The sequence below is a fragment of the Aptenodytes patagonicus genome, chromosome 11, assembly GCF_965638725.1.
Source record: "Aptenodytes patagonicus chromosome 11, bAptPat1.pri.cur, whole genome shotgun sequence".
NCBI lineage: Eukaryota > Metazoa > Chordata > Aves > Sphenisciformes > Spheniscidae > Aptenodytes > Aptenodytes patagonicus.
In genome coordinates this window covers 18,344,983-18,361,169 of record NC_134959.1, presented here as the reverse complement: position 1 = coordinate 18,361,169, position 16,187 = coordinate 18,344,983, and positions in this window count along the sequence as shown.

Genomic DNA, 16,187 nt, shown 5'->3' with positions numbered 1-16,187 from the left:
AACAGTGAAAAACCTGCATCTGTATGAAATTTCATTCTGATTTTCATATAAACAACAAATTACTAATTTCCGACAACTGGACTCGGTTAGTACAGTAACTTATTTTATTGAATACTCTAGTTCCTTTTTGTGAAATTAATGTCATCTCATGCTTTTAAATGATAAATTATAATATTTGTGTAAGCACGATTTTTATTGTAACCAATGTATTATACAACAAATTATAACAAATGTTATAACAAATGGATTTTGTACTAAATATTTTATTCTACTGTCATTTTTTTTCTTAGTTCATACCCCTTGGACTGCTCATTAGAGTTTGGAGGGCTCACATCGTGGAAAATGCATCGGTGATATTTTTCATGTAAGTAAGTTATAGAGGGATTAAGTATTTTTTATCAAGCCTCAGTTATTCTGAGCATGTCAGCTCTTGAATGCCTCTGCTGGAGTTTACTTGCATAGTTAAAGTTAAGCACAAAATCTGTAGGAATCAGCTCAGAGTATGCAGAACCTTGCAAAGCTGGTCTCTTTGAAATATGTCCAAATAGATATTCAAATCAGTATTACAACATAAATCAGAAATGCTTTCCACATTTTACAGTGTACTTCATATGACAAGAACGTTTCCTCTCAGATATAATTCTTTTTCAAAGAGTGAAAATCTTCAACTTGGTGGTACTTGATGGCAAAAGAACGTTAACTGAAGTGTGGTGTAATGCTGTTGCTTGTTCACGTTCAAATTTAAAATAATAAAAAAAAAAGGAGTGGAGGAAAGAGAACTATTTATCACATGGTTTATCCACTAAAACAATTTCAACTTGTAAGCCCAAATTTATTCATGATGTTAGTGCCATTACAGCACAGGTGATTTTATCCCCGCTGCTTTTCTTCCATGGGCGTTGCTGTCAAAGCTTCCCAGTCACCTTGGCTAATTCATTCCATGTGCAAAAGTAGTTATCCTAAGCTCCACGCTGACTGCAACGATGTGAAACTTTGGAATCTCTGCAGCTATGGTGTCATAAGGGAGTCATTAATGTAAGAGTGGCTTATATGGAGGCCTGAAGGCCCCTGCCAGTTAATCACATTCCCATATGAAAGGTATCAATTTAACCATTTCACTGTAATTGTCCAGTGAAAGTACAAATGTGTAAATGGACATCCCAGCAAAAGGCAGCAATCTTTCCAAGTAACATTTTACATTACTCGGATCATTCCGCTTGTTTTCCTCCTCCTCTTGCCCCCAGCCCGAGTCTGCTATTGATATAAAGGTTGAAGCTCAGGCAGCTTAACTGTTATGTGGAATGACCTTTACTTTTAATATTAATATATTATTGTAAAGTCTATGAGACTCATAAATGCAATTTTAGAATTCATATGAAATGCCATGTGCTGAACCTATTGCAACTTTTCCTCTAGTCCTGTGGCAGGTTGCAAACTATGCGAATTAATATGCATCATATTCTTTCCCCTTTATTTACTCAGAGAGGTTTGCCGAGCAACTTTATCAAGAGTAACATTATCAAGAGCTTTCCCGCAAGCTTCTTTATCATATTCACATCCGTGTCTGCTCGACACTTGTCACTGTCAATCAAATCGCAATAATACGCAGATGATTTGCTCATTTGGTTTAATAAAATCTCTCTGCTTATTTGCACTGCAGTCATTATGCCACATAATTGCTCTGCCGCTGAGGTGAAAGGCAGCCAGTTGCCTGGGGGATAAGAGGAGACTATTGCTATATGAAGGATTTGTTTCTTTGCCTCTGTCTCTCCCTAGTCACTCATATCCCTAAAATTAATATTGTATTTGAATCCAGTCCTGCTATTCTTATGCAGGCTAACATTGTTATTACTTATTATTTGGATGTGAAGTCATTTATTTTTACTTTTGATGTCCAAGCTGTCAAGCTAAATTTCATTGTGTACTGCCAGATACAATTTTTAACCGCCATTTAAACTCGATTCAAAATCCAAATTATGAAGAGAACATGTTCAAAGGAATGGGCTGACAGGAAGTATAGCTACAATTTTTATTTCCCAGGAAATCAAAGTATAGATCTTGTTATTGTTCTGTGGTGGAGATATGTGCAGTCTTCATACTTCATAATCTTTTTTGTATTGGGTGGACACTGTGATTCAGAAACAGAAAAAAGGGGGCTATTTACGCATATGAGCAGCCCTTAGGGCGCAAAACAAAGGCGTTCACTTCCAGAAATGATAGAGCACAGAACTAGCTCAACTTACTGTTGTAAATTCGTGAATGATTGTACTCCATTTTCCAGTAGATTCTACTATGACGGATGGCGGAAGTAAAAATGAGGAATCTATCCGTGTAACACAAACCTTAGCTCCTTCACTGCACACTTAATATAGCAGTCACTGCCATGTGATAGTAATCATGATCCCGTATTTTGGGGGTGATTCCGTCTCGGTGGCATACTCATTAGGAGCCTAAAATACTTGTATGTTTAAATGTATTCCAAACAGCAAGTATTTAATGGTTTATTTGAAAGAAAATGAAAAACCAGACTAAAATTGCCTACGAGAGAATACATCTATGTTTAGCTTCCCTCTTTTTATTCGAAGTCCTGCATTGAGCTTAGCTGGGACTCTGGTGGTGGGTCAGAGGGAGTACTAATATTTTAAGGCAGCTGAACTTGAGGACATCTTTTGTATTTGTAAAAACTCGATCTAATAGTGTTCAGATATAGCAAGAGAGAGTGATTAGTCGTAATATTAACATGGGGATAGTTTCTTTAGCTGCCTGAATTCAGAAAGTCCACATTTAAATAGAAGATCTCATTAACTCACAGAAGTCCAAAAAAGGACTAATAAGTCACCTCCAGCCTTTGTGATAGGCCATTACGTTTCATCCAGTCAATGTGATATTGAACCCAGTAGCTAGATAAAACAAATTTATACTGTGAGATTTTCAAACTCACTTTGAAGAAATTAAGAGATATAAAATAACTCCTTTCAGTAGTTAAAGTGGTTAATCACTCTCACTATTAAAATATTTACTGAATGTCTTGTTTGAAATTGGTTCTTGTTATGGCTTTCCACACTAGATTAAAAAGATATTTATCTCCCAGCGTTTTCCCTCTGTTTTCTTTTGTCTTGTAATTGAGTTCTTTCTCAGTAGTTTTTTAGCAAAATTAACATATCCCTTAACATGGCATTTCACCAGCTTTTTATGTGTACACAGCTCTTTGTTTTTGTCACAAGTAAGTAATGACATCAGATATCTGAGCAGTGTTTGGTATAACATTAATCTGTATTTTGGGGGGCAGGGAGGCATAACAGTTGTAATAGGCAGCTAATATTGAGCTTTTTTAGTTCTGTATTTTTTTTAAATATAAGAAAGGACTGCATTTCTTTTTTTCTTCGCTGTATCGTTTAGTATTTAGTTTGCATTTTTGTCTGAATGAGCATACCTACGAAGCAGTTGTGATCACCCTTTGACTATGTATCTTGATCATTATTTACCACTGTGGAATGGATCGAACATTTGTATTATCCAAGTATGCTTGTAACTTTTATTTCCTAGGGAAAAACGTATTAGGTCTGTTATCAACCCAGGACTGGGATCTCTCGTGCTAAGATAGGTTATGATGTAAAACATTCTAAATCTGACAGACTGTGCAAGGGACTTCCACTGGACTGTGTGCTGCAGTGTAGTATAGAGACACCCAAATATGAAATGTGGGGCGTAGGTGTCAGAAGCACGCTCTAGCTAGATGCCACAATGTTATTTGCCTGGGCTGCTTCTACTTCATGAATGATCTTGGATACTCCTCTTCTACATTACGCATAGCAGTGCAGATTTATTCTAACTCAGAACTCTCATTAACCTTCCTGAATAACAAAATGTTCATCAAAGGAAATTGGTAAAAGCATATAAATTTCCTTCAGGTAGTTAAACACCCGTAGATGGAGATCTAGTGAGTAGGAAAGGGAGATGAGAGGTTTTTCTCTTAAGTTTGAGACTACTAAAGATCTTTTCACCAGTCTGCATGGCTTGTTACAGTTTACATGGCATTTTTTTTCTGTAGAATACAGTTCCTCATCCTGTCCTCTTCCATAATTTACCTTTGCTTTCATATTGTGTTCTGACCCAAATAGCTGTTCACTACAGACCAGCTGTTGCTGCTACTACACAGTAGCCTGTATAGACAGATACTGAAACTGAAGGTCTTGTGAGGGGGATCGAGTAGTGGAACAGGTTGCTCAGAAAGGTTGTGGTGTCTCTCCATCTTTGGAGATATTCAAAACCCAGCTGGATATGGTCCTGAGCAATCTGCTCCAGCTGACCCTGCTCTGAGCAGGAGGGTTGGACCAGACAATCTCCAGAGGACCCTTCCCACCTCATCCTTTCTCTAATTCAAGGATGCGGAAGTGCCATATGACTTGTAAAAGTACTTTATATAAAGGATATAAAGATATAGTATTATTTATTGTCATAGTTTGGTAAGGATTTTATAGTGAGATCAAAATATTAATCTGCATTACCAGTTGTAAAGAACTTTATTTTGCCCGATTGCTTGGGGTTTTGTGGGTTTTTTGTTTCTGGGTTTGGGTTTTTTGTTTTGTGGGTTGTTTTTTTTGGGGGGGGGGTCTTTTTTTTTGGGGGGGGGTGGGGTGGGGTGTTAAAAAATACAGATCTACTTAGCTAATTTTAGGCCTGACTGATTCCATGCCATTTTAGTCAATAGGAGCAGATGCAAAATATTTTCTGCTAATTAAGTGGTAGGTAGGTTTTAAACCAGATTTCTAAAGAGGCCAGCCACAGAAAACTTCAACACCAAGCCCTAAAGATTGTTTTGAAACAAAATCTTTACTTCAGATTAATCACAAAAACACTCAGAGAGGAAGGAAGGTTTCATTTTCCTGTCCTTATGGTGGTTGTTGATCCTTTCTAATCTCTAATATTAAAAAGATCTGAATTCTAAATACGCTTATTTTGTCATGGTGGCTGATTTGGCTTTATGAAATGTAACGAGTGTTTGGAAGAAATGTTAACTATTGTATGCTTAATGGTTTTCTCACATGGAAGTACAGCTGTTGTGTTACTATTGTTTTAATGTTGGCTCACTTTCTGCTTTTTGTACACAATCCATTGCATGTTCCTTTTTAAGAACATGTTTATGCAATTTACAATGGGAAGTAGCAACGGTCTTAAAAAGAAAATGTTGCCAATAGTTTTTGTAGACATATCTTAGTTTCAGACAAGTTGTTTCTAGAAATTGATAGGATATTGAATTGTGTATTACAGAAAATTAAAATAATATGAGTTTTTCTAAAAATACAGTGCTTAGCTTGGTGTGCAGCTGCCATAATTACTTAAATAAGGTATTGGTGTGTTTGGATTAGCGCTCTATTTGTATACACAGACTTGTGCATACACAAACACACAGACTGAGGTTGTCATAAGTTAAAGAAGGTGGGGAATTTCCCTCCAGCCCAAATACCCAAAGCACCTGCCTGTGTTCAAAACTTTGGTGGGCAGGATTTTCAGAGGTACTGAAAAGAAAAATTAATTTATAATTATACAGTCTGTACTGAAATAATGGAAAGTAATTCAGTTGTGACAGTAGCTCTTTGCTTGGCTATTGAGTAAGTTACTTGACATTTTTCAGCAATACGCTCTGCTATAAATTGGAACCAATATATAAAATAACACAGAAAATACTGCATTGGGGAACATTCTATCCAGGGTTTTCATAAGAGAGAGGAATCTAATATTATATCCTGCTATTAATTAACATTAGATTTACTATCTGAAAGAAGGTGTTTAAAATTCTGCAAAATGATACAGGATTATCTTCGTATAGTCTCTTTCTCATAATCTTCATTTTTCAAAGCCATTAAGGGACCTTATATTTGCAAAGTGGAAATTATTAAGGATAATTAAGATGAAAGTTTTATTTGATAGAGGAATTCTCATGATGTTTGGAAATACTCAGTTTAAATCTAATCTCAGTTCACAGTCTGGCTTTTTAGAATGAAATGCTATGTAATAAAGGGAAACCACAAACAGCCAAACCACGTTTCGAAACTGCAGAGACACTACTTGTGTCCCTTAAAAAAGAAGAAAAATTAAACTTCCCAACATCTTGTGGTTTTGGTAACTGTCAAATGGATAGAAGATAGGACTGAATGAAACGAGAATCACAGTACCTTGAGGAAACAGAAGGAACTGAATGGGAGGTAAAAACTTACACTAACCTACAAATAAAAGGTTGCAGGTGGTATAGAAAAGCTACCAAAATAAAACACTTGAAACAGATGTGGACAGAGATGTTCAATTGAAGATTTTTTTGCCAACATAAGTTCTTATTCATGGACGAAGTATCTCAACTGAAATCTTGTTGAAGTTAACAGGAATTTTGTCAATACTTTTAATTGGTCTATAATGCCCCTAAAGCATTAATTTGTGACTAGTCAAATTGGTTGTGAATAGTCAGAATTGGGAGGCAGACTGAAGTTTCTCTGTTTTGGTCATGATGCAGTAGAAGCTAACAATAACCTTACTTGACTTTAAATCGCTTCCTACTGAGCAGATATTTTATTTTCCATCTACCAATGTTTGTTTTTCTGAGGCTCTTCAGCTGTAACTGAAGATAGCCAGATCCTGAATCCAACTGCATTTCCAGGATAGTCAGTCATCTGAGTCAGCGTTCTCCTTGCTTCTCTCTTGCTCATTGCAAGGGATCCATCTGCAGCGGAACCAAAATGTTACTCTGTTTTCCCACGCCACCCATCAGCTCAGCGTGTGTTGGCTAAAAATTTGAGAACAAATCTGAGACGTAACCGGCTCCTACGTGCCTGCTTCCAGTGAAAGAATGACAGTACCACATCTACTTCTACCCCAAATGCCAGGATGCGCAGGCTGTGGGAAGATGCTAGGCTGTTAGTCTTTTATTTCTCTTTGTATCTCTTTGTGTCCAGTCTAGCTTTAGAAAGAGTTAAATGTAGTAATTGTTTTCTTTATATACTGTCTATAGTATTTCTGTTTAGTTTAAGCCAGAAATATATGTATAGAGAATATAGAAACCAAAAAAAATTGGGGGGCAAGAGGGGTGGTTCTGAGTTTTCATTCAGTCCTTTATGTATGCAAAGTAGCTTCTCTGACCGAGTTATAAACTCTGAGTAGGTAGCATTGGCTATAGTTTCTATTTGGAGGGATGGAGGGAAGAGAAACAATCTTTCTCACAAATTTTTCATTTATTGGAATACTGAGGTCACCAACCTCGCATGTTAGACTGCCTGACAGGGCAGCTAGTAATCGAGATTGGCTCACTGAGGGGTTAGATGAGCTCTAAAGAAGACAGGATGTTATGGCATGGACTGGAAGCATGGGATATAAGGTGCTGCTAAGTGGCATACCATTTATTTAAGCACATTTCTTTCTGCATGGGGATTTACTAGATGACATGTTCATATCCTGCTTTTTCTTTCTGCCTTTGAAGCAAGAAGCCCAGTACTGTTTCATATGGTTGAGACGTGTTTGGTTTTTTTTAGCTGAAGAGAGATAGAGGGTTGTCCTGGTTTCAGCTGGGACAGAGTTAATTTTCTTCCTAGTAGCTGGTACAGTGCTGTGTTCTGGATTTAGGATGAGAATAATGTTGGTAACACACCGATGGTTTAGTTGTTGCTGAGCAGTGCTGACACTAGTCAAGGACTTTTCAGCTTCCCATGCCCTGCCAGCGAGAAGCTGGGAGGGGGCACAGCCAGGACAGCTGATCCAAACCGGCCAAAGGGACATTCCGTACCATGGGACGTCATGCTCAGTACAGAAACTGGGGGGAGCTGGCTGGGGGAGGGGTGACCACTGCTGGGGAACTGGCTGGGCATCGGTCAGTGGGTGGTGAGCAATTGCATTGTGCATCACTTATTTTGTATATTCTTTTATCATTATTATTATTATTACTATTTTCCCTTTTTGGTCCTATTAAACTGTCTTTATCTCAACCCACAAATTTACTCCCCACCCCCACCCCCCAATTCTCTCCCCCATCCCACTGCAGGGGGGGAGTGAGCAAACGGCTGTGTGGTGTTCAGCTGCCTGCCGGGTTAAACCACAACAGTTCTTCTGGCACCCAACGTGGGGCACAAAGGGTTGAGATAACAACAGATCTGACCAGAGCATGTTAAGGCAAATTTGTTATAAGCGTTCATCATACTGGTTTAATAGTCGCTGGCCACAATGTTGATTTCTTCACTCTCAAAGTTGGTGTGCTTGCTCCCAAAGTTGTGTTACATAACACCTTACTTGCTGTACGTATTCCCTGTTGTGCTGTCTATCACCTCCAGGAGCTGGATCAAGGATATCATTTTGCTGCACTGTGTAACACTACTGGTTTATGATATGATAAAATTATTGGTCGTGAGACTAATTTTTGTGTTTATACTTTTGTATTTATACTCGACATTGTCATCATGTCCATGCCTCGGGAGCCACCTTTTGGAAACTATTAATAATTACACCTTTTACCTTTTCTCCTCAGGGAACTAATCTATGGGGGAGATGGGGGCGGACACTTTTCCCCGCTCCTTCACCTTCCCTCTCTCCTTCAGGCTAGTTACAACAGCTCTTGAGAATTTTGAATATCCTTGAGATGTTCAAACCAGCGTGTTCCTATTGCTATGTCTCCTGAATGTGGTTCAGGTCTTGTTTAAGGTTAAACAATTATTTAAGAATACCATCCAGAGATCAACCCCCGCGACAGGCACTGTGGCTACTCCAACCCCCGTGACAGGCACTGTGGCTACTCCAACCCCACACTCCAGAAATACAGATGGGTACACTTTTAAAGTCTCATATTTGAGCTGGGAGGTTTAACTGGTCTGATGTGATACTCTTTCTCGCATTGAGGGGACATTCTGCGTTATTTCTCTAAGTATCAGATCTTGCTAATTCTTACTGTTGTGTTCTGGACTAGAGAGCCCTAAATCATCTCTGTTTGGAACTGCATCAGCTGAGCTAGGCAGACACAATCTTTGGTAGCTTTTCATAGCTGTTTCCCATTGAATGTGATAGCTTCCTTTGCATCTTCACCCTCTCTCTCCAGTCTTTACTCTTCATATTCAGTTCTTTGATCAGTCATACACTAAGTTTTTTAAATATGCAGCTTTTTAAAATTACCAACCACTTACATACCTGCTTAATATGTCACTTTACCGGGAAAGTAATAAGAAGATGAAAGGAGGAAAGTGACTTTTGTGTAGAAATCTGGCTCGAGGTGTGAGTGGAGAAAAAAAATAGTCCTACTTTATTATGTCTTATCATCTCTGAAATTATGTGGGTATTTTTCAGTCAACAAATTAATTTTCAGATGGAAAATCACAGTTATGAATTGGTTTTGGTCTGCCTTTCACTCATCATATCATACCATTACAGCAAAAACTGGAGTTCATAATGATATTGTGGAAACTGCTGATCAAAGGTTGTTTACACGGACGGTGTTCACTGATTTGCCAAAGCTGTCTCATACAAATGCACTTTAATGACTATTCTCTGCAAAACTGATTTTTCAAAAAAGATTCTTTAATCTCACTACTCTGTAATCTTAGTTATTCTTGAGAGTGTGAGATTACATACATATTTGTTTGAAAGTATGTTTTACATTATTATGATTCAAAATGTTCCATGAAAGGAAGGTATTGCAAAAAAAAAAAAAATCTTATTCATAAGGAAATAGTAATGACAGCTGTAAGTCTAATTAACACCTTATGAAAAATCATCAAAGAATGGCTGTAAAAAATCTAAAATGAGGAATTTTAATTCATCAGTAGACATATGTAGGTAAGAATTAAATATAGGCTCTTATCCTGAAAACATCTATATATAAATAAGTTGTATGAATTTGTAGGTTTTAGATTGATTTTACGTGTTAGAGGCACGTTTACAAGGCAGAGGATTCATATGATTTCGATACCCACGGAACATATTTTCAAAACGTGTGACAAACAAATTGAGTGTCTCTCAACCACTTATCTTCTCTGGGATATTTTACCCTATAAGCAAGTATTCCTGTAAGTAGAAAAACAGTGCAATTGGGATCTAAGACTTCTTTAAGAGGATTTATTCTGACATTATAAGCCTCTAGTCAGATTCAAGTATCCAACTTTTTTTTTTTTAATTTATTGATAAAATAGTCCTTCCTCTCCTCAAAATGGGAAATTACTTCCAAAATCATACTGTGCAGAATCAAAATTCATCTTAGAACTGTAATTCTCACCATTCAAATAAGAGCTACTAGGTAAGCAAATAAAAAAGGAATAAAAAAAGAACTATAAGTCAGTTTTAGAAGTTTCATGGTTCCTAATTCTGCACAGTGGGACTCACAATAGCTAAGGCTTCTAGCTCATAAATTATGGAATCTGAAATATATTCAGATTTAAATCAGGGATCTGCTTGGTGGAGTGCCATGGGACAAAGCCCTGGAGGGAAGAGGGGCCCAAGAAAGCTGGGTGATATTCAAGGATCGCCTCCTCCAAGCTCAGGAGCGATGCATCCCAACAAAGAGGAAGTCAGGCAAGAACGCCAGGAGGCCTGCATGGATGGACAAGGAGCTCCTGGACAAACTCCGACATGAAAAGGATGCCTACAGAGGGTGGAAGCAAGGACAGGTAGCCTGGGAGGAATACAGAGAAATTGCTCGAGCGGCCAGGGTTCAGGTTAGGAAAGCTAAAGCCGTGATAGAATTAAATCTGGCCAGGGACGTCGAGGGCAACAAGAAAAGCTTCTGTATGTATGTCAGGGATAAAAGGAAGACAAGGGAAAATGTGGGCCCTCTCCGGAATGAAACGGGAGACCTGGTTACCCAGGATACAGAGAAGGGGGAGGTACTCAATGACTTTATTGCCTTGGTCTTCACCGGCAAGTGCTCAAGCCACACTGCCCCAGTCGCGGAAGGCAAAGGCGGGGACTGGGAGAATGACGAGCCGCCCACTGTGGGAGAACACCAGGTTTGAGACCATCTAAGGCACCTGAAGGTGCACAAGTCCACGGGACCCGATGAGATGCATCTGCGGGTCCTGAGGGAACTGGTGGATGAAGTTGCTAAGCCACTATCCATTGTATTTGAGAAGTTGTGGCAGTGCGGTGAAGTTCCCACTGACTGGAAAAGGGGAAACACAACCCCCATTTTTAAAAAGGGAAAAAAGGAACCCCCGGGGGACTACAGGCCAGTCAGTCTCACCTTTGTGCCCGGCAAGATTATGGAGCAGATCCTCCTGGAAGCTGTGCTAAGGCACATGGAAAATAAGGAGGTGATTGGCGACAGCCAACATGGCTTCACTAAGGGCAAATCGTGCCTGACAAATTTGGTGGCCTTCTACGATGGGGTTACAGCATTGGTGGATAACGGAAGAGCAACGGATGTCATCTACCTGGACTTGTGCAAAGCATTTGACACTGTCCCGCATGACATCCTCATCTCTAAATTGGAGAGAGAAGGATTTGACGGACGGACCACTCAGTGGATAAGGAATTGGCAGGATGGTCGCACTCAAAGAGTTGCAGTCAACAGCTCGATGTCCAAGTGGAGACCAGCAACAAGTGGCATTCCTCAGGGGTCAGTATTGGGACCGGCACTGTTTAACAACTTTGTAGGCGACAGGGACAGTGGGATCGAGTGCACCCTCAGCAAGTTTGCCAATGACACCAAGCTGTGCGGTGCGGTCGACACACTGGAGGGAAGAGATGCCATTCAGAGGGACCTGGACAGGCTTGAGAGGTGGGCCCATGCGAACCTCATGAAGTTCAACAAGGCCAAGTGCAAGGTCCTGCACGTGTGTCGGGGCAATCCCAAGCACAAACACAGGCTGAGTGGAGAATGGATTGAGAGCAGCCCTGAGGAGAAGGACTCGGGGCTGTTGGTTGATGAGAAGCTCAACATGACCCAGCAATATGCGCTTGCAGCCCCAAGGCCAACCGAATCCTGGGCTGCATCAAAAGAAGCGTGGCCAGCAGGTTGAGGGAGGTGATTCTCCCTCTCTGCTCTGCTCTCATAAGATCCCACCTGGAGTACTGCGTTCAGCTCTGGGGCCCCCAACATAAGAAGGACACGGACCTGCTGGAGCGAGTCCAGAGGAGGGCCGTGGAGACTATCAGAGCATGTCTCCTATGAAGACAGGCTGAGAGAGTTGGGGTTGTTCAGCCTGGAGAAGAGAAGGCTCTGGGGAGACTTTATAGCAGCCTTCCAGTACCTGAAGGGGGCCCACAAGAAAGCCGGAGAGGGACTTTTTACAAGGGCATGTGGTGATAGGACAAGGGGTAATGGCTTTAAACTGAAAGAGGGGAGATTTAGACTAGATATAAGGAAGAAATTTTTTACGCTGAGGGTGGTGAAGCACTGGCCCAGGTTGCCCCGAGAGGTGGTGGATGCCCCATCCCTGGAAACATTCAAGGTCAGGTTGGACGGGGCTCTGTGCAACCCGATCGAGTTGAAGATGTCCCTGACCACGGCAGGGGGGTTGGAACTAGATGATCTTTAAGGTCCCTTCCAACCCAAACTATTCTATGATTCTATGAAACGTTTAATGTAGTTTCTCCACAATGTGTTTCTCCACAATTTCTTCACTATATTGAAGAAAGCATGGTTTGACAGCTATGACGTGATCTTTAGTCATTGATAGCTTCTGCTATTCACGAACCATTAATACAGCCAATCTCTCATGTTATTAAATACATTGACAGCTATGCAAATATAAAAGTGTCTGAATATAATATACATATGTATTCTTTTTTTTATATGAAGTGAGTCTAGATAGACAGGAGGCTTCCTATGGGGAATAAATAAATTTAATATTTCTGTCCCTCTGTTATAATAGTGTTTGCAGTTGAAGATTTCCCCTTTTGCTGCTGACTGAGTAGAGACCAACAGTAGATCCTGCAATTCTACCCTAAGAACTAAATAACAAATGTTGATGATGCAGTTAGCGCTGTCTCGTCTTACCTCTTCCTCAGGGAAAATAAATATGCAGTCAAAAGCATTTTTATGTTGGTGCATCTATAGATACATCCATTCTAGCAATTTCATTGTAATAAAAACATTAGGAAAAATAAGTACAACATCTTTAACTGACAGTACTGTAAGAAAAAGTTTCCAGCTTATGCTTGGTTTTAAGAAACTAGAGAGATAACACACTGTTAAGTGTAAGCTAGAAGGGGCTTTTGTATTTGATTTGCTGTTTGTTTCCAATCTTGTTCCTAAAAAAACTTAACTTCTAATTAATCTTTACTAATTTCAATCTTTTCTTTCTTATACTTTGTTAACAGGCTTGTCTTGTGCTAAGGTAAATCTGGGTGAAACTGAGAAGAACAGTACTTAACTTTCAAATCCAAATGGAGCAGTGTGCCAAAGCAGCTCAAGAGACCCATACCCCGGCACGTGTTATGGGAACCACGGATCTGGACAGCATTTTCTGTCAAGCTATGGAGGCCTGTATGGGAACTAGCACTTCGGGTGGGAAGTTTCGGGGAGGCCTTCCCAAATCAAATACCTTTCTGGCATATACCTGGCATTACCTAGCAAGAAGGGCCAGAGACATTCAATAGCTCTAGCCTTACCAGAAAATATCCACTCCAAACAGTTTACTCAGGTATTGTTTGTACTACCATCCTTCAGAACGATGAGAGAACTGTGACATGATGTATTCCTCCTTATGGACAACTTGTGGTGTTGTACACTGTGAAATAACCTCCTTCCATTCACTGATTCATGGATGCATTTAAAATGAAAACACTCATTTTTAAATATTCCTGTATGTTTATCAACATATTTTAGGGATCTGATAATTTCTCTCTCTTGGTTTACTGAAAGGATATGTCCTGTTACCTGCAATTGCACATGCACCATTCAGTAACTATGCAAATAGAGACCAGCATGGAGAAATTTAAAACAATCCCTGCATCAGAGACTACACCATTTTCACAAAGGTAAAAAAAAAAAAAATTAAAAAAAAATCTAAATTGACTACTTGACTGGTTTTATTTTTGCTTAGATTGTTCTATAAAGTGTTGACAGTACGTTCTTCTAGTATACAACTCACAAAGGAATTACACTTGAAAGTACAAAAAAGATGTTCAGGGGTCAGGTTTTTAACCACGTTTGTAATTCTGCTTTTTAGCTTTGAAAAAGAGAAAACGCCATCTTTCACCTTTGCATTTTTAGAGAGAAAAAGTCACGCTAGTATCGATAGTTATCAAGTAAGGTAATGTTTTCTGTAGTTATATAGGTTATTTTTTAAAATTCTTTTATTAGTCTCCCTGTAGAACTACTGGGGACTTCAGTGGGAGTTAAGCGTACATATCCGTTATTAAGCACACTAGGCCCGATGGTTTCTTTTTGTCCTACAGTCAGTGGTATTTTGTCATTCACCTGCCTGTGGATCACGACACGCGACTAGAACAGCCGCAGCCCACCACCTAGTGGTGCCCAGCATTCCCACAAACTAGTGACAGACCTCGCTTAGCTTTCCTCGCTCCTCTTCAGTTCAGATTGCTTCTCAAAACTGCTGCCACCACAAGGTGAAGTTCCGGCCCAGATTCAGTCAGTCAGAACTATCCAGAGTCTTCGCGCACTGAGAAATTAAACGTAATACTGGATATGCCTTAAACGGTACGGCCATCGCGCTCTTCCTTCTTCCAGAGAGATACAGGCAGGTGCTTGACAATTCTAGGTTTTGGATTATGAGTATATATGGTTTGGGGGTATGGACACATGTATCGGGGACAATCTTGGACAATGCTTTTTTTCCTATGCTAGCCTAAAAACATTGTTTTAAATGAAATTCCTTACTGTATTTAGACTTCTGGGTGAAACTGATACCTTTTTTCCTACCTTTAGTTTCTTTGTATCTAAAGGTTATTTAGACTTGTATTAATCTTACAATATTTTCTACAGGTACCAAGCCATAGGGAAAGAAACCTGTCATAAGGTAAGCAATATACAAAAAGCATTCTAGGCCAGATTATTCTCTCATATCGGTCAAAATACAAAGGTTTTGCTAAGTAGAATTCATCCAGATCCGGTATGGCTAAGAAGGGAATCTAGTCTGCCATGTAATTTTTTGAGGCTTCTGTATTTTAGTTCAGCTTGCAGGTTGACTTTCTGCATTCCTCTTCAAAATCGTTATATTTAAGTTTAGCTATTCTGGGGTTATGGATTTACCAGTGTGTAAAATATATATCCATTTAACTTTCCTGATGTGTAAAGCTCACCTGAGGACATCTATTTGGATGGGCTTTTGGGTTTCAGAAGCAAAAGAGGGAATAAATTTTATTACACTGCAGTTGTAGAATTGGTACTGCTAAGTGAGGTTTGTGCATACGCCAAAGGTTTACTATCGCATTTTATTGAAAGCCATGTTTTCAGATTTCCTCACTTGATCATACACAGGACAAAATGATACAAGAAATCCAGGGACCTAAACCAGAGTGCTTTGATATTTTAGGAAAACATCTGGCATCATTTGAGTACAGAGACACTATTTGAAGTGATGACCTTGCATCCAGATTGCAAACAGATACTGTTTCTCGATTCACACAAATGGTGGTGATGTAGATCTGTACATTAATTACAGGTGGTTCTAGTAAAAAATGATAGAAAAAGTGTTTTCCTTATCAGTGGTTCAGAAAAAAGCATTTAAGAAATTGTGTTAGACAAATATTAGCTTCTTTCATGTCAAAGTATTATTTCTGTAGTTGGCAAAATGGGAAACTTTGGACTATAGTGGGGTTTGGAGGATTAACAGCATTGTGTTCAACGGCTTGATAAAGTATTCCACTCAATCCTTGGTATCAAAGTTAAAATATTATTCAATTATTGTGATACAGTTTTGCAACATCCTGAACATGTACACTCAGTTAACACTAAAACGTCATTCAAGGCACAGAATTTTGCAGTATAAGATCTATGACATCTGCCTAACATGTAGATGAGGATTTAATGATCATCTTGTGTTCCTTAGCAAGATCGGGACCCGATACAGGCAAGACACTGAGGAATGGTTAGGTCCGAGAAGCCCACTGATGAAGGTAACCATGTAAAAAAAGACTTCTGGAAACGTAAGCTTCAAAGGAGAGATGGCGGGAAAAGATTTAGAGCAGAAAAAAGAAAATATAAATAGCAGGAAAGAGCTTAAGAAAGAAAAGGCGGTAACAGGTGACTGCTACTGCAT